Below are 17,121 nucleotides of genomic sequence, written 5' to 3' on the forward strand. Positions count from 1 at the left end.
GAAAACACACTGTGAAAGGGTTAAAGTTCTAAGACGTAAACACGGAGAACTCCCAGACGGGACAACGCCATGGTAGCAACCTGTCAATCAGAAGGTAGCCTTTGATCATTCACTAAATGAATATCATGCTGTATTGAAGAAGTCTTGAAACTATCGATTGAGACCATAAACTCATGTTTAGGCAAGGCAAGGCAAGGCAAGGCAAGGCAAGGCAGCTTTATTTGTATAGCACATTTCAGCAACAGGGCAATTCAAAGCGCTTTACATAAAAGAACATTAAAACATAATTAAAACAGTTATAAAAACATAAAAACATTAAAGATTAGAAAATAAAAACAAGCTAAAAATAAAAGCTAGGATTGACGCTAAAATAGAATATAACACACATAAGAGTAAAAGCTCTAGTGCAGTATATAAGATCATTATCTGGTTTAATAAAAAGCAGCAGCAAACAGGAACGTTTTAAGCTTTGATTTAAAAGCACCAAGAGTTGGAGCTGGTCCTGCAGGTTTCTGGGAGCTTGATCCAAATATTTGGTGCATAAAAACTGAATGCTGCTTCTGCATGTTTAGTTCTGACTCTGGGGACACTAAACAGACCTGATCCAGATGACCTGAGAGGTCTGGATGGTTCATACAATTTACGATGTTACAATGTTTACAATGTCTACTGAGGTAATAAATCAAGTGAGAAGTAGGGTCATTTTCTCATTGACTTCTATACAATCTGTCTTCTTTTTGCAACCAGAGGAGTCGCCCCCTGCTGGCTATTAGAAAGAATGCAAGTTTATGGCACTTTAGCGTTGGTTTCACTTCTCAGACCTGGAGGTAGCCCACTGTTCACTAGCTGTTAACATAGTAAGGAAGGCCAATATAGAATGTGTAGAAATATGTCAAACTATGCATTTATTTAAAGATTGATATGCATAATGTATAATAAAACTATGCTTGTATCATTGTCCACTCGATTGAAACTAAATAGTAACAAAATTAATTTGTAATTTGTAATGTAATGTAATATTATTTACTGAAAACCCAAACTAGACATCCCTAGTTTAGCCACCCACTGGTGAGACACACTGAGTGAGTAAACCACGCTGGTTCCACATACTGCCGTGGAATCTGTGCTGTCAGTTACCTGTTTGAGTTTGGCTGCTGTGCGGTCGAGTGTTCGCGGCTGCTCCTCTCTCCCACTCAGTGAACGCAACTGTCACCAAGAGACACAGCCACAACCAGCGCATTCACCAAGCTGTATTAGCTTATGTAGCTGATGTCTGTCCGAGAATTCAAGAGGTTTATCACTTGGCTTGTTTGCAAAATAAAGTTGCTGAAGTCCAGCTCCACAGTTACCAAGTTGGCAAAAACTGGTGTGTATTCAAAGATGCCCCGTTCGGTTGCCTCGAGACAGTCGCACATTGTTTGTCAGTCGCCCTTTGTGTTGGTTAGGAAACATTTATATGACGGAAAACCATAAATAAAAAAAAAAAGCAGGAAACATTCTTAAAACCAGCGGTAAAATAAATGTCACAACATACACAATAACAAAGACGCTCTATCTCTGGCACATTTTCATTCTATTCATCACTGACAACAAAAGCATCTGTCATCTTTTTAATCCAGATGAGTCACGACAGAAGAAACTTTTTGTATTTGTTCTCTGATGTTTAAAAAAACAAAAAAACATTGATTCATTCATTTGTTGTGAACATAAACATGGATTCTAATATTTGCATATTTTAATTGAATACATTTAAAGACTTTAAGGATTAGAGAGACATTCTGCTCTCTGTTCAGTATTATGTCATGGTCCTGGGTTTGGGTTTATAGTTTGGCTGCGGTCAAAAAGTCAAAAAATGACATACTAATGTCTTTTCCTAACCCTGATGGAAAAAGTCATTTTTTTTTTACCTTTATTTATTCAGGGGAGGTTCACTGAGAGCAATGCCTATGCTAAAGGAGATAAGAAAGGAAGCATTGAAGCTCCTTTCCTTAGCATTTAGCGAATTCAAACAGCTCTTATCGTGGCTGCCAGTTAGATACTTCTGGGTCATTTCACTCCGTTAGGAACCTTCCTAAGCAAAAAAGACTTTTCGACCGCATACTTGGCTCCTGTTTTATTTTGAAAGTCACTCTCCTCTTGTGTTATGTTTGTTTTTTCTTCCCGTCTTTGTGGGTTTGATCAGTTTCACCTGTCCCTAATTAGTTCTGCACTCGCCTCACCTCCTGCTCACCTGTTCTCACTTCCCCAGTTAGTCAGTAACATAAGTAGTAAGTCATAAGGAAAAAAATAGCATACTATTGACTGAATTATGATCATACCAAAAGCATCTTCATTTCCACAAAAACCACACCAGTTCAATACATGTCAAACAATTTTAGAAATTGTTTCTTTAGAAACTCAAAAGAAACATTCAAAAACAATCTTTATACCAGCATTAGTGGAGTTACTACATGTGCACAGAGCTATGCACCTTCCAAAATCAGACCGAGGAAGGAAGCTTTAACAGTGCATGTGGGGCCATTATCAGGTCATATTATCAGATGGAAGAAGCAGAAACTCCAAGATGTACAAACATATATCCCCATAAGCATTTGTTGTTGTTTATAGAGCTGCAGTATGTTGTGTATCGGCTGTGTGCATGAATGCAGGTCAGAAATATTGGAGCAAAGCAGCAGCAGCAGCAGCAACAGCACCGAGCCAACAGAAACAGTAATAGCCCAGAGCAGTTCATTGAGACAGTGCAGTACAACCCAGGCAGCATTAATTCATTTTCCATACCTGCTTACTCATTTTCAAGGTCATGGGGGTGCTTGAGCCGATCCTCGGGAAGGCAGAAAAGCACCTTGGACTGTTTGCTTGTGCACTGCAGGCTAATGCATAAACAGACAAACACATTTAAACCTAAGGGTAAGATTTGGAATCTTCAGCTCACCTGACTTGGATATAGTGGGAAGGAAACAAACACAGGAAGAAACATGCAAACTTCACATGAAAGAAACTGAGATTTAAAGTGTTTGGCTTTGAGCTGACATCATGAACCACCTGGTCACACATTAGCCCCTCTTTAAAGACGTAGATGAGGTCCGCTGTGGCAGGAATCCTTGTACACAGGAATAGAGGTCTGCGCTGACAGGCGCACCTCAGGGTGCACCTCAGGGGTATGACACAGAGGTTTAAGGTGCTCTGAAGCTCCATCAGTTTAGAGTTTAGAGAAGTTGGCTTTTACTACAATAACTCTTCCTGGCTGACAAAATGGAAGATTTAGCCATGCTTTGTGTGTGGTTGTGTGTGTACACATGCACTTGTGTGTAACTGTGCGCGTATGTGTTAGTGTATTTAATCCTCTGGCTTATCCATCCAATTCAACAGATGTTAGAGTTTGAAATCCAGCCTGGAATCATTAGCAGTAATTTAGCTCATAAGTACAACCTGATTACTCCCAAACACTGATGCACACAGGGTAACACTTTACAATATGGTTCACAAAAATGTAAATCGTTACAAGGAAAACAATGTAGAACAACCTGATAATTTGTTCAAAAATGGTTCCTGAATAACTGAATGGATGACTATATACCGTAGTAGATAGGGCTGGAACCGAATATTCCACTATTCAGTTATTCGTTCGTTGGGTTCATTTTCAATTTTGGCATTTGGATATTCGTTGTTTTTTTTAACCCCTCAGGATTAGAAAGATGCATAAAACACACCAAACCTTTTGGAAAACACTTCTTATTCAATAACGATTAACAATACAAACAACAATACTGTAGAATAACGGAATCCTTAAGAATTGATGCCTTTAATTAAACAGTGTTGCAGCTAGGGCTGTGTATTGGCAAGAATCTGGCGATACAATAAGTATCATGATACAGGGATAATATATTGTGATATATTTTGATACAGTAAGCAAGGCGATATATTGCGTTTTTTGTCTGTATAAAGAACACACCAGAAATACCATTTTAGAATAGGCAAAAATAACATATTTGTATTCCATGCAAAAAACTCTTATAATCATAAAGTGGGCATGTCTGTAAAAGACATGCTCGTGGGTACCCATAGAACCCATTTTCATTCACATATCCTGAGGTCAGAGGTCAAGAGACCCCTTTTAAAATGGCCATGACAGTTTTTTCTCGCTAACATTTAGCCTAACTTTGGAGCGTTATTTAGCCTCCTTGCCAACAAGCTAGTATGACATGGTACCAACTTGGTGGTACCAATGGATTCTTTTTCTACTGTCATATGATAGCAGTACCTTCACTCTTGCTTTAAAACTGAGTCCGCTCCCACCTCCGAAAGACAGAGTAGCGGTCAGGCCCGACTGCGGGCCGTCAGATTTTGAAAAGGTTAATTAAAAATCGAGACTCAGTACAGTTTCACAACACATAACATCGCGATATTCATGTGTATCAATATTTTCTTACAGTCCCTAGTTTCAGCGCTATGCCGTCCCATTTCAGCCGAGAATATGAAATGTCTGGCTCATGTCATGGAAACCAGCCAAGAGCCCTCGCCGTTGCTTATGTCAAAGCGAAACACATGCGAGGCTCATGTCAAAAGGGCCGAGAGGAAGCCTCCGTAGGCTGCATTACACATGGGCTTACAGAGGCTTAGAGACAACAGCCTCAAAACGCCGCCGTTTAGGGTTAGCGGGGCCAGTAAACGTGAGTTTGAGGCACAGAGGGATGAGGAGAGGAGAAGTTTAGCGCGGACACAGCAGCCTCAAAATGGCGGCGTTTAGTGGGAGAAGGCCCGTTAGATGCTGAGGCGTGTGTGCGCTGTCCACACGAGGATTAAAAAACGCACTTGTGACTCATTATGGCACATTTTTGTTCAAGAAAGCATGTGTGGAGGAACCCTTTAATTGTATGACAGAGGAATTGTGCTGCTTTAATGAGGAGTCCTACGAACCTCACGGCAGTCCCGTAGTCTCCCCCCCCACCCGATGGCCGAAGCTTATTTGCTGTTGATTATCACCAAAGCTCTGGAGGCCAAGAAATGGTATTCAGGACAACCCTAATATTAGATAATGATGAGTTAGAGAACAGACTGGGAGATATAAATATTGATGAATCATGATTAGTTCATAAATATCTGTGTGACTTGACATACTGACCACTTTCTCCATTTTTGTGCCCCCTGAGGTGAAGTGGTACACCATACTGAGTAGTCACTAAGTCATCCCTCATTACTTGATGATTATGTGACCGTCATTTACCCCTTTTCGTTCCTCAGTAACTACTCACTGCACCCGGTTTGAGAGGCGGAGCTGCTGCAAGACAAGAGCCTGTGGGATGGAGTCTGGATGTGTGAGTTTTTGCTCTCTTTCTCTACCTTTATGTCTCTGGTGTATGTGAGTGTGTCTAAGTGTGCACATGTGAGAGTGCATTTTTTTTTTTTTTCTGCAAGTGGTGATCCATTACTCTGTCAGCTCTTTCCCCGTGATGCTTAACAGCAACAGGAACATTGTGTCTGGAGAAAATGACTTCATCCTCTAGAAGACAATACTACCTCATTCCTTTATTTCCCCCAGACTGCCTCTCTCTCTCCTTTGATCCCTCATTCGGGCTCTTTTAGTCTACTGTACAGTGTCTGTATCAGTGTCTGCCTCTCTGGATCACTTCTGCTCTTCCTATTTTCCGTCTATTACTTATTTTTTTTCCTCTCCTGCTGCTTCTCTCTGTTCCCTTCTGCCACTCACTGTGTCTGCTTTAAAGATACTTTTTGTCTCAGATGCTTTGATACGTCTCTTGAATGAGGGATGATCGCACTAGCAGCTCCTACATAATTGTAATATGACACACACACACTGTATTCTGTAGTCTGTTTCCTCCTTCCGAGTCTCCCTTTTCCTTCTCTCTGTCTCTCCCGTTCTCTCTTTCTCTCTCACACACAGAGGAACATTTATTTTGATATGTTAGAGTGATTAGCATCAACCCTCTCGCTCTAGCCCAAAGCTTACTGACCTTGGTTGCCCATTTCGATGCAAGTGAGTAAAGTAGTTAGTGTCAGATTTTACGGACAGCTTCAACTGTTATACTGTTAGTTGTACTGTGTTACACATTTCTGTTCATGCATTTACCAGTATATGAGCTATTTCATATTCCAGTATATTTCATCAAAACATTCCTTCTTAAGCTGAGTGATTAAATTGAGATTTCTCTATATATCAAATACACCCTAAAAGACTCAAACACTATTTCATCATACATTTGCAATGACCGGAGCAATTGGTGCAATAATGTTGTTGCAGTAAGACCATATCCGAATGCACTTGCAATATTTATTCCTGTATACCAACCCGATCTCACGCCAAAGCGTGTAATAGACTCGCCTTTCCACCTGAGGATAGCGTGTCACGTTTTGCCTCGCCGAGGCGTGAATATTACATGCGTGTATGAAAGTGCAGTACCAGCAGGGGGCAACAAAACCCCTCACTTAGGTTTAGGCAACAAAACCACTTAGGTTGAGGAAAAACCTCATGGTTGGGCTTAAAATAAGTATGTAAATCAAGTAAAATACGTACAGAAACAACGTAACAAAAGTACGGAAAACAAACAAACGTCACTAACTAAACACTGGTCTCAAACACCATGTCTCCTGGTTGAAAGTCGTGTGTTTGTTGAACCCATCCACCTCCCCCCCCGCTAGCTATAAGTCTTTCTCCCTTTTCCTTCTACGTCACTAGCTCTGAGTGTATATTCACCTGGATGCATTTACATTGCAGTCAGTACAGACTACATGGAGTGAAAATAACAGGCCTAAAGCACGAAGAACGTTCTTATTACACGCCTTGCGTATTATTGTGTCATTCACATGCTTTTTTTGTCCGACCGGCTGTATATTGCACATTTTCACTCACATATAAACCCAGTCTATGCATGGCAGTGCAAAAGGGGTGGTTAAAGTGGAATATAATTAGGAGGGTGTGGTGGCGGTCAGTGATAAACATCTCAGCCAATCATATTACTTGTCTCATACCTGTTGAACAACTACACAAAACACAACAGAGCATGATGAAAATTGCTCACACTGAAAGGAAACTGACTGTGCTGCACAGACTGTCCTCTCCCTACTGCAACACATTTCCCCAGCCTCAATCTAGCCATTCCTTTTTAAACTTTATTAGATGCGTCATATACATACAGGAACAGTGGACTGCTTTAAAGCGCCTGGGGAGAAACTTGGGGTTCAATGTCTTGCTCAAGGACACTTTGACATGCAGACAGTATAGGAGCCGGTGATCGAGCCGCCAACATTGTGGTTAAAGGATGACCCGCTCTGCCCACTGAGCTGCAGCTGCCCCCCCCCCCCCATGAGCTTGTTTAGAAAAGTGTTTTGTCAGACAATAAGTAATCCAATTTTATTGTGTTGTCTTCTTTTAAGTGTATAAAATTGGAGTTCTGCTATAGCCTGCCCATAAATGTGTCACTTTTAAGTTTTTTATGCCTCCACGATGGTGACAGTCGTGGCCGGAGGCATAAAAAACACACCTTGAGGGAATTTCCTCAAATTGGTACAAACATCCACTTGGACTGAAGGATGAACTGATTAGATCAAAGGTCACTGTGACCTCGCAGTGTAACATTTTGAAACAAACTTGGATGTAAACTGCAACTTGGCTGGTTGGTGGAGTCATACAATCACGAGACAGTAATTCTAGTTTTAGTTTTTTTCAGTCATACACAGAAGGAATTTTTTTAAAAACCTGTCCTGGGTTCTGATTAACTTTTAGAAAATATTACAGTAATCACTCCTAAATATTTATTTTCTGATCATTAAAACTTGCGTTTAGTCTAATAATAGGGAAAAGGGGTGGTCATGTCAGGACGTAGTGACAAATGCTGGAAAATTGTGACTGTCCCGTTGTAATTGGGACATCTAACCACCCTGGTCTCTCAAATCTGGGAGATCCCATGGGAAACTGGATATATGATCTACATTCATTAGTCCTGCTGCTGCTGCCTTTTGAATGAGCTGTATGACATTGAGCTTTACAGCATGAAAAACTTTATCCAAATCTTAAGAAAGAATTTCTCTTTGAGTTCTCAGTTGATAAAAAACAGGAGTTAACCTCCCTTACTACTCAACCTTTCAAACTTAAACTACCGTCAAAAATAGTATTGTATTAATCTGTTCAAATGTTCGCACCATTACTTGATGTCAGCCAGATAATCCTACAGAGAGATGACATTATGTACAAAATACAGGATCAATATATACAATAAAATTGTCTATCATCAGCCAAACAATGATACGAGACACCATCAGTACAAATAAGAGGAAGAAGAGTCAGATACAATTGCTACCTCCTGTCCCACTGTTATCAGGGTGTACACATGTTGTTTTGATGTTCTATTGTTCGAGAAATATTTTGGGCAATCATCCGCGTGAAATTAGTTTCAATAGGGTTTTGATTACACTCTCTGTCTCAATGGGTCGCGTTGTCATCTGCTTGAATAGTGAGCTAGAGGGGAGAACATGTATTATTCACCAAATGTCCTGCAAACACTGCCTGCTGGAACAGAGGAGTTAGTCCTTTTATTCTTCATTCACATTACTGTTATAATCGTTCTTTGTTCGTTTTTTTTTTGTCTTTGTTATGATTGACTGATTTGATTATGAGTGAATCCTGTTTTTTGCATGCTAGTGGGAGCACCGAATTATCTGCCGATGCCCTGAGAATAGAATAGATGTGCTCTTTGGGGGCTCAATGACTTAACTCACAAATAAATATCAACACCTTGCCTTGTGATAGCTCATTTACATGCGACTCATTGTGTTTGCTGCCGTCCCTCCCACCAGTTGAATAGGAAAGTGCATATCAAGTTGATGTAAATGCCAACATGCCACAGCGCAGACAGAAATGATGGACTGGAGTCCAAGAGTTTCTGCTACCTGTTGAAGGTTTGAAGTATGAGAATGATTAAAGTAAGTGGATTATAATTACTGTTTTTAAATAGATTGAAATGAGTGTGAATGAAATGGACTGTCATTAATGGATCACAGCTTTCGGAAATTTTCCTAAATCAAATATCTCTTGAGAAGCTAATTCTCATTATCCATTACAACAGTTTATTTCTCATATATCAACTTTAAGAGTCATTACAATCAAACTGAAGCCTCATTTGTTTTTGTATTATTTCTTCACAACAAAAGCTTTTTTTTTTTTTTATCTTAACAGAAAAACAAACTGCATTGATTTGCAGTGAATGAGCCGTATTAACACATGTTCATGGTTCATGTGAATCTTTTGAAACGATCCATTTTGTTCCTGTTCCAAGAACTCGGGGATTTGGCAAGTTTGTGGTCATGTCTGTGTGTGTGTGTTTGTGTGCACACACACATAATGCAACAGTCTCGTCTCTCTACAGTATTTTTCCGCACAATGACTTCCCATTCAAATCCAATTAAAGCAACACAGAGGGCTTCACAGCATCATTCATTCATCTGTCACTCATTCTTTCTCTCTCTCTCTCTCTCTCTCTCTCTCTCTATCTGCTGCGGGTGGACGACTGGCTGGTAACTGGGTGATAATTGTGTGGGAGAACTCTATCTCGTTATCTCTCTGTCTATTCCTTTTATACTTGTCATGAGCGGATGCCTCGGGGTAAATATGTTTTACTTGGCATGATGTCAACATGTTTATTTGACTAGAAGAGCTTCGGTGTTGGCAGATGTGTTTGGATTTACGCTCCATCCTGTAATGTCATGGTGTTTAGGTCGTACTTCATTTTGAGCTCTCTTCTGTAGCATAGAAGCTGTATATAAACAAATGGTTTATCACACACTACAACACACTATAATGAAGCATTTATAACTTGTGGGGCTGGACCCAAATATTCCACGATTCGATTATTCGCTCCTTGTATTCCATTTTCTATTTTAGGATTTGGATATTCTTTTTTGTTGTTGTTTTTTTTTTTAACCCCTCGGGATTACAAACATGCCTAACATACCAAACATTTTGAAAATTATTTTTATTCAGTAACAAATTATAATACAAACAACAATACTGTAGGATAACAGAATCCTTAAAAATGTATGTCTTGCACGAATTGAATGTGTTGCGGCGCCATGCCGTCCATCTCAGCCGAGAACGGAGAAATGTCTGGCTGAGTCTTTATCAAGTGACGTCATGGAGACGAGCCAAGCCAGAGCCCTCGTCGCCGAGCATTCTCCGATGCAACCCACGTGGGCCTCGGGCCGGAGGCTGCATTACGCAGACGGGTACTGCCGGAGATGAGTTGCGTAATGCGCGAAGACATCTGCCTCAAAACGCCGCCGTTTCGGGGGAGACGCCTAGGTGCGAACTTTAAAGGTTAGGGGTTCACAAAAAAAAATCTAGAGGGAATGGAATGTGTAAAACGCAGAGAGATCTAATGTATTGGGATGCGTTTAGCCTACATATTACACCCTCCAAAAAGAATTCTACACGAGCGAGCGTCAGTGACAAAATCTGTTTGATTACATTGTTTTCTATTGGAATGAACTAACTGGCCACGAGCGACGAAGCGCTGCGCAGCGTGATGTTTTGAGCTGAACTTTTGTCAGACACCCTGTTTCTATTTAGTCCTTAAGCACTATGCAACACGTGTGGTTTATGCGAGCGGCAACACTTCGGGTAGGAAAGATAAACTCCCTCTCCCCACAGCATTTAAACGGCCTCTACATGTAGATTTAGACAGGGCAAAAAACACAATTAAAGCATTGGGGAGGTTTATAGCGAAGCCTTATGCAGTCGTGGATGACACTGGATTTCAGCATATGATTAACGTAACGTTACTTGAGCCGAGCTATACATTCAAGCAACACAGTAATTCCAGCAGCACAATCCCTGTAATGTGTTTTATATTTATTAATTATTTTAAATAACACAGTGGTACAGAAATCCAACTGTATTCCTTTCCAACTACTGCACCTTCTTAGTGGAAAAACTAATCTTTCAATTAAGAGCTGACAACAAGGGAATTGAGACCTAATTTATACTGTTGTTGTTGTTTTTTAGTATAGTCCTGGTTGAGCTTATGCTTCAATTTGTGTTGATTGCCTTAGTTTATAATTACATCATATTTATATGAAAATAAGAAATCTGTATTTGTTGTTTGCACTAATTACTGTAGAAGACTTATTCTTTCAATTAAGATTTGACAATAAAGAAGAGTTTATGCTCCTTATGTAAGCCACACTTTTGTTAAGGCAATTATTTGTTAACTTATTTTTCCCAAATAAATGAAAAGCATGTTGAAATCAGAACATGACCTCCTCGCTGTAATATAAATGTCCCGAACCAAACCAAAAACCGTGACCCCAAAACCGTGATATGAACAGAAAACCGTGTATTTTGTGAACCGTTCCACCCCTAGTTCTACGTTATTATAAAAAAATATAGATGCATTTCTAGGGGGTTCAGTGAGCCCCCTGAACCAATGCAAACTGCGCCTGTCGGGAGAAGGCCTGCAAACATTACTTTGAGGTACGGCTACATCGCACACACGAAAAGCTGAGTGCAGACAGAAGTTTGTGTGCGGCGTCCATACGATACGAAAAAACAGGGGAAGAAGAAGCAGGAGGCCGAGACGCTGTCGCTGGCAATGATCTCTCTGGTCACAGCTTCAAATATTCGCTGTAGATTACTACCAACGCTCCGGAGCCCAAAATATGGTATATGGGACCGCCCTAATAACTTGCATGTAAAGAGTTAATTGATGCTTGATACATAACATGGCTGTAATCATATATAATGTTATGTGTTTACTAGTTTAAAACACATTTAGAAACACTTGGACAAAAGATCTTAACTAAAGGTCCACTAACTAGCTTAGTGATTTCATTTATAAAAAGCTTTGGACTGACCTGTGAATGATTTGTACATGTGTGTAAACAGTTAATACATACTTTATAACACACTGTAAAATTAACATAAGCTAATCAATATACAGACATATTATTACAATTGGTTATTCATACATTTTTAGTCACTTAGAAGCAGTCGATGGCAAGTTTGATCGTGTGTATCATCCATGCTGCTCTGCATGTTATAGCATAGAGCCAGCTGCAAATCCAGGACCTTCTGCTCTCTGAGCAACAATGCTAACATGGCACAGACAGGGTGTCTCTCTTGGCAGACAGAGAAGGAACCGGTCCTTTTCCAGGACTGCTACACTATCGCCACAAAACAGGAGAGCGTCCCACTGCCAAATGTCACCCCTCAGCCCACATGTCTTGGAATAACAAACCTCTTTAAGGGCCACAAACACACCATCCATTAGGGTTGGGGACAGTGCATCACCAGGATGGACATATGGGGAAATTAATTAGGCAGCAATAGTAATGATGAAGCGAATATGTAGTCAAAAACACCCTCAGTGAAGTCAACCTGCTAGTTTTGCATGAGTAGCAAGAAAGGTAAACAGTTAGAGACTCTTAAGTGCAACATATCTCAGGTGAATTATGGGGTATTGGGTGAGAAAAGTCAGTCAGTGTTTATATATAATCTTTTCTTTTACTTTAAGGAAACTGACAGAACCAGCAGGTGTGATGGCGTTCGAGGCAAATTTGAAGTCTGACTCAGTGTCTTGGCAACAAGTACAAACAGTAGAGGCAGATTTACTAACTAATACATGCTTTTTCCAATGTGTAATCTTTGTAGGTTGTTTATTCAATTTGTGGTCTGGGTGAATTCTGAATTTGACTACTTTTAGCAAGGTGTTTACTTGAAAATGTGTCATAGTTTTAAACATGAGTCTTGGCAAGCACGGCTAAACTGGGTTGTTTTGTCATGCTCTTCTTGGTATTGGATAACTTTACATATTTTTCAGAATTTTTCTGTGAAATTCCCACTCTTCTGTTTCCAACTAAAGGCTGAAAGTCTTTGACAGAGCAGTGTTGTTGTTCTGTGATTTACCCATCATTCATGCTTACATCATTTCTATTCACTTACCGCTACAGTTAATTAAATGCAGCCATGATTAACTGGTAATTTTCCATTGTTGACATGCCTTTATGTGCAATATAGAACAGCAATGGTTACCATTATCTGTATTGCTTTAGACAACACGTAAATGGCTACTGTGCTGAAATCACTGACATGTTGCAAATGTGCGTCATATGTGATTTGTGTATGTTAGCATCTGACAGCTTGGTAAGCATTTATTTCATGTGCATTTCGACAGTTGGGTTGATATAAGTGTGTGTGTGTGTGTTAGAGGGGCACTGCAGGGAGCACTGTTTCCATTAATGTCTGTACTAAGATGCAACTCAGCTTTCTGAATTATGCAAATGAGGTGCTGTAAATTCATGACAGAATCAATGGCTTTCATTTTTATCAAATCAATCAGTCCTCCATCAGTCCACAAACTCCACACTGCAGGACACACAGAAACACACACACACACATACGCACACGCACACACACACGCACACACAAATACCGCAAGGCCTTATATTAATCCTGCCAAGACAGGCCTTAGAATAATGAGTTTTGGAATGATGTGTATACAGTCATAAATATAATTTTTTTGCTTTTAACCATCAGCTGATTCATGATAGAGTGTGTGTGCTTGTGTGTGAGTGTGTGTGTGTGTGAGAGAGAGGGAGTGAAAGAGAAAGAGAGAGAGAGAGAGAGCAGTAGTGGGGTCTTTGTGATGAGTCAACTTTTGGGAAGTTACCAAATGGATCTCAGCCTGATTCACTATAAGTCATGGAAGATGAAGAGTTTGGGTATTTTACTACAGTACTGCATATGCACTCACACTTACTCTCTCTCTCACACACACACACACACACGGATGCACACGCACACACGCACACACACACACACACACACACACACACACACACACACACACACAGAGATACATATAAAACTGCTCCTATTTCCAGCATTGTGCCATATAATATTCCTGTTTTGTTAGAGGTGCTAAATGAGAGATTGGGAGCGCCTCTATTACCTAAGCTTGGCTCTCATCATGGCGACGGCTGAGCTGGCGGCTCATAGCTGACGGTGCTAACGGCGCTGTTCAGTTTCTGTTAGATCAACCTGAGACATGACACCAGCCCAACTATAGGAGAAGAATTAGCGTGTAGACATATCAGTGTCCATATCGGACATAACGTTAAGCTTATATTTTCAGACAAATGACAGAGTTTCAAATGTTAATTGTCTAAGGAAACAGTCACTTGTCCAAAGATAGGTGCTCTGCCAATAAACCACAGATATGTACATTATTTCAAATGTAACCATGTTGTAATTTGATATTAGCATCTTGAGATAACTTCTGTTATGATTTGACACTATATAAAAATAAAATAAAAAAAAAGAAACCACAGATAGAACCTCAGTCAAATTGCAATTTATGGATTTTTTTTTTCTTTTGACCTCATGCCAGAGATTTTTCTTTAGATAAAAAACATCCAGTTAGGACTTCCTTTGTTCAATTCCTCTCCCTTCGTTGCAACCAGAGAGAACTTACAACCCAGAGGGGACTTATTACACTCATCTTTTATTCTTATTTTCAAAGCTTTTTATACATGCAAACTACAAAAATCTGCCATGTCAAATCATCCAGTTCTTCTATTGGTGTACTTCCTGCTTGGCCATATGACAAGCATCTGTCCACTTGTCTGCCTCTTGTGTGCCACCACGTCCCATTCTTCTCCCAAGTCACATCAATATCACATTCCCGCTTCCTTCCTATATCAAATAAAGTCCAGTGAGGGTTTTTCAGCACAACCTTGATCTGCCATTGAAGGCTCACTTCACTCGTCTGTCTCATCGTGTTACACAAGCATTGCATTTCACTGTACCTTACCTCGTAATATCAAACTTTATGTCAAACTTTTGAATCTGCATCTACTTTGAAGATTCTGTGACTCAGTTCTCCCTGTGTGCTACTTGTCAGTTGTAATGTTAAGTGTTTAAATCGATTTACTGTAAGTGTCACATTTGGAGCCCATCTGTTGGCGCAGAGGGAAAAAAAAAAGTCTAACCAGGTTCGCTGCAATGCAACGTCATCCGGCAAAGAGATGAATTGAAATACATGTTAGTGCATATCCTTGTGGCTTCATTTGTAAAGAGAATGCAGCAATTCACTGGAAGCTTAAGCTCCCACCAACGCTGTTCCCTGCGCTATTTTAATGCAGGGCTGTTGAATCAGAATAGTCCAGCTAGGCTTGCTGCGGTAGTCGGTGTTACCGGTGTTACACGGTGTCCTGGCATACACCGATTACATTATATGCCCACCGCCCTCACTGTTGTTTGCTGTTTTTAATAGAAATCCAACCCATTTAGTTAATTTTCTCATATCAGTGCCATGTTATCAATACATAGTCGGACAACGGACGCTACAAATTGAAAGTGTCTGCTCCATATGGAGTCTCAGCTCAGAGTAGCAGGAGTCAGATTTCACACACACGGGACGAGCGAGTCGAGACAAGACGATGATGGAGGATTTGGTGTGAAAGCGAAAAGCAAAAGCTCCTATTTGGCAATATTTTGGATTTGAACCCAATGCTATAAGGGAACCATTACGTTAATGAGGCAATCTGTAACTTTTGGTAAAAGCCTTGCAGAGGACGGAGCGGTCACAGAAGGGTGCGTGGCGCAGCGGTACCAGGTGGAACCCTGCGGCCCCGCAGCAAAAGCTTGACCAGAGAGGCCATACACAGCCATCTGACGTTAAAGATCAAAGTGGGTACTCTACAGATATTGAGCGCCGTCTTTTCTTGTAAAATGTCCGGTGTAATCGGTAACACCGGTGTTGTGACAAGTTTAACCAGTGGGAAAACTTCCTCACCGTCACATCCTCGTGGCTCGTTGGTTTAGGGTTATGATTCTCCAGGCTTCAGGTGTGAGAGGTACTGGGTTCAAATCCAGGATGAATTCTGTGATGAGTAAAGTGTGAAGTCGTGCAGCAGTAGTGTGAAGTTTGTGTGAAACTGTAGCAAAGTATCTCTAACGTCTTTACGGGTCAGCTGTGACTCATCGGTAAGAGTGGGTTGTCCGATCATTGTTTGATCCCCCGTGTTGACATGTCCTTGAGACACTGAATGCCAAATTGCTCCTGATGGTAAAGCTAGCACCTTGCATGGTAGTTAGCTGTCATCCATGTGTGTGAGTGATGGGTGAATGACAAGCAAAGAAAAGTGAAGTCCTGTAGAAATGCAGATCATTCATCAATGCTATCATACTTTTTATTGACAAGCTATTGCCGCTTATCCGATACACCGACTAAATGTCTATTTCGTTATCACTCCATTATTATTAATTATTTATTATTCAACCTTCTTGGCTCCTTTATGGTGACTTTCATTGACTTACTTCCTTCTCCAACTGGAGCAACAGATATATTCACAAGAGCAACACCCCACCAACTGAAATGTGGTTGGTGATACAGAGGTATGAAACCTGGATAATTGCCGTCCCAATTTGCTATAAATAGCATTAAATAAACAAATGAAGAGATGATTTGAATAAATAGGTGAGGATGTTATGAACTCAGGAATTTTCCGCATCAGCAAATGCAACTGGGAGCAATGCAATGCATAAAGATACAGTAAAGCAACAGTAGAATAAGGTAACTGCTGCATTATTAATTAATAATCAAATATTAATATTTTACATATATTGAGATGATTACGTGTTTGCCTCTTTAAGTGCTGAATTTAGTTTGTTACTCATTCTGTATTTTGTAGGTCAACAAATGTACATTTTACAGCAAAGTGAAACAAAGAAAATGCTCAACACAAAGTCCAACTTACTTGTTGTGTTTCCAAAGCTTTCAACCAGAAATCATGGACGTCCTCAGTGGCGGAACGGTTCACTTGTCGTGGAAGTGCTTCAGAAACAACAAGAAAGTTGAACCTTGTGTGTTTATACAGTTATTGTTTTGTTTTTGTTGGCTCATTTTCCACAGTCAAGAATAAACCTTCAAGCCACAAATAAGAAACTGTGTTGTTTTGTTATGTTGCATTTCAAACATGTGTTTATGTATTCAATAAATGATTTAATAAATATCTGTGCATGCTACACTGCACTTATTTGTGGGCGGGTGTGGGAGTTTGCTTTCACTAGCTCAGCGTATACAGGTGTGTATGTGTCTGCAAGCGTGTGTG

General features: G+C 40.3%; 1 protein-coding gene across 1 annotated transcript in view; it reads left to right on the forward strand.

The window, feature by feature from the left end:
- ndst3 (N-deacetylase/N-sulfotransferase (heparan glucosaminyl) 3) overlaps window positions 1-17,121 on the forward strand; it is a 119,780-nt gene that overhangs the window by 16,543 nt on the left and 86,116 nt on the right. The window contains exon 2 of the mRNA XM_037765005.1: window positions 5,242-5,315. The gene's annotated coding sequence lies outside the window, so the exon portion shown is untranslated. The remainder of the gene's footprint in view (window positions 1-5,241; window positions 5,316-17,121) is intronic.

Source organism: Sebastes umbrosus, chromosome 3 (assembly GCF_015220745.1).
Source record: "Sebastes umbrosus isolate fSebUmb1 chromosome 3, fSebUmb1.pri, whole genome shotgun sequence".
Lineage (NCBI taxonomy): Eukaryota > Metazoa > Chordata > Actinopteri > Perciformes > Sebastidae > Sebastes > Sebastes umbrosus.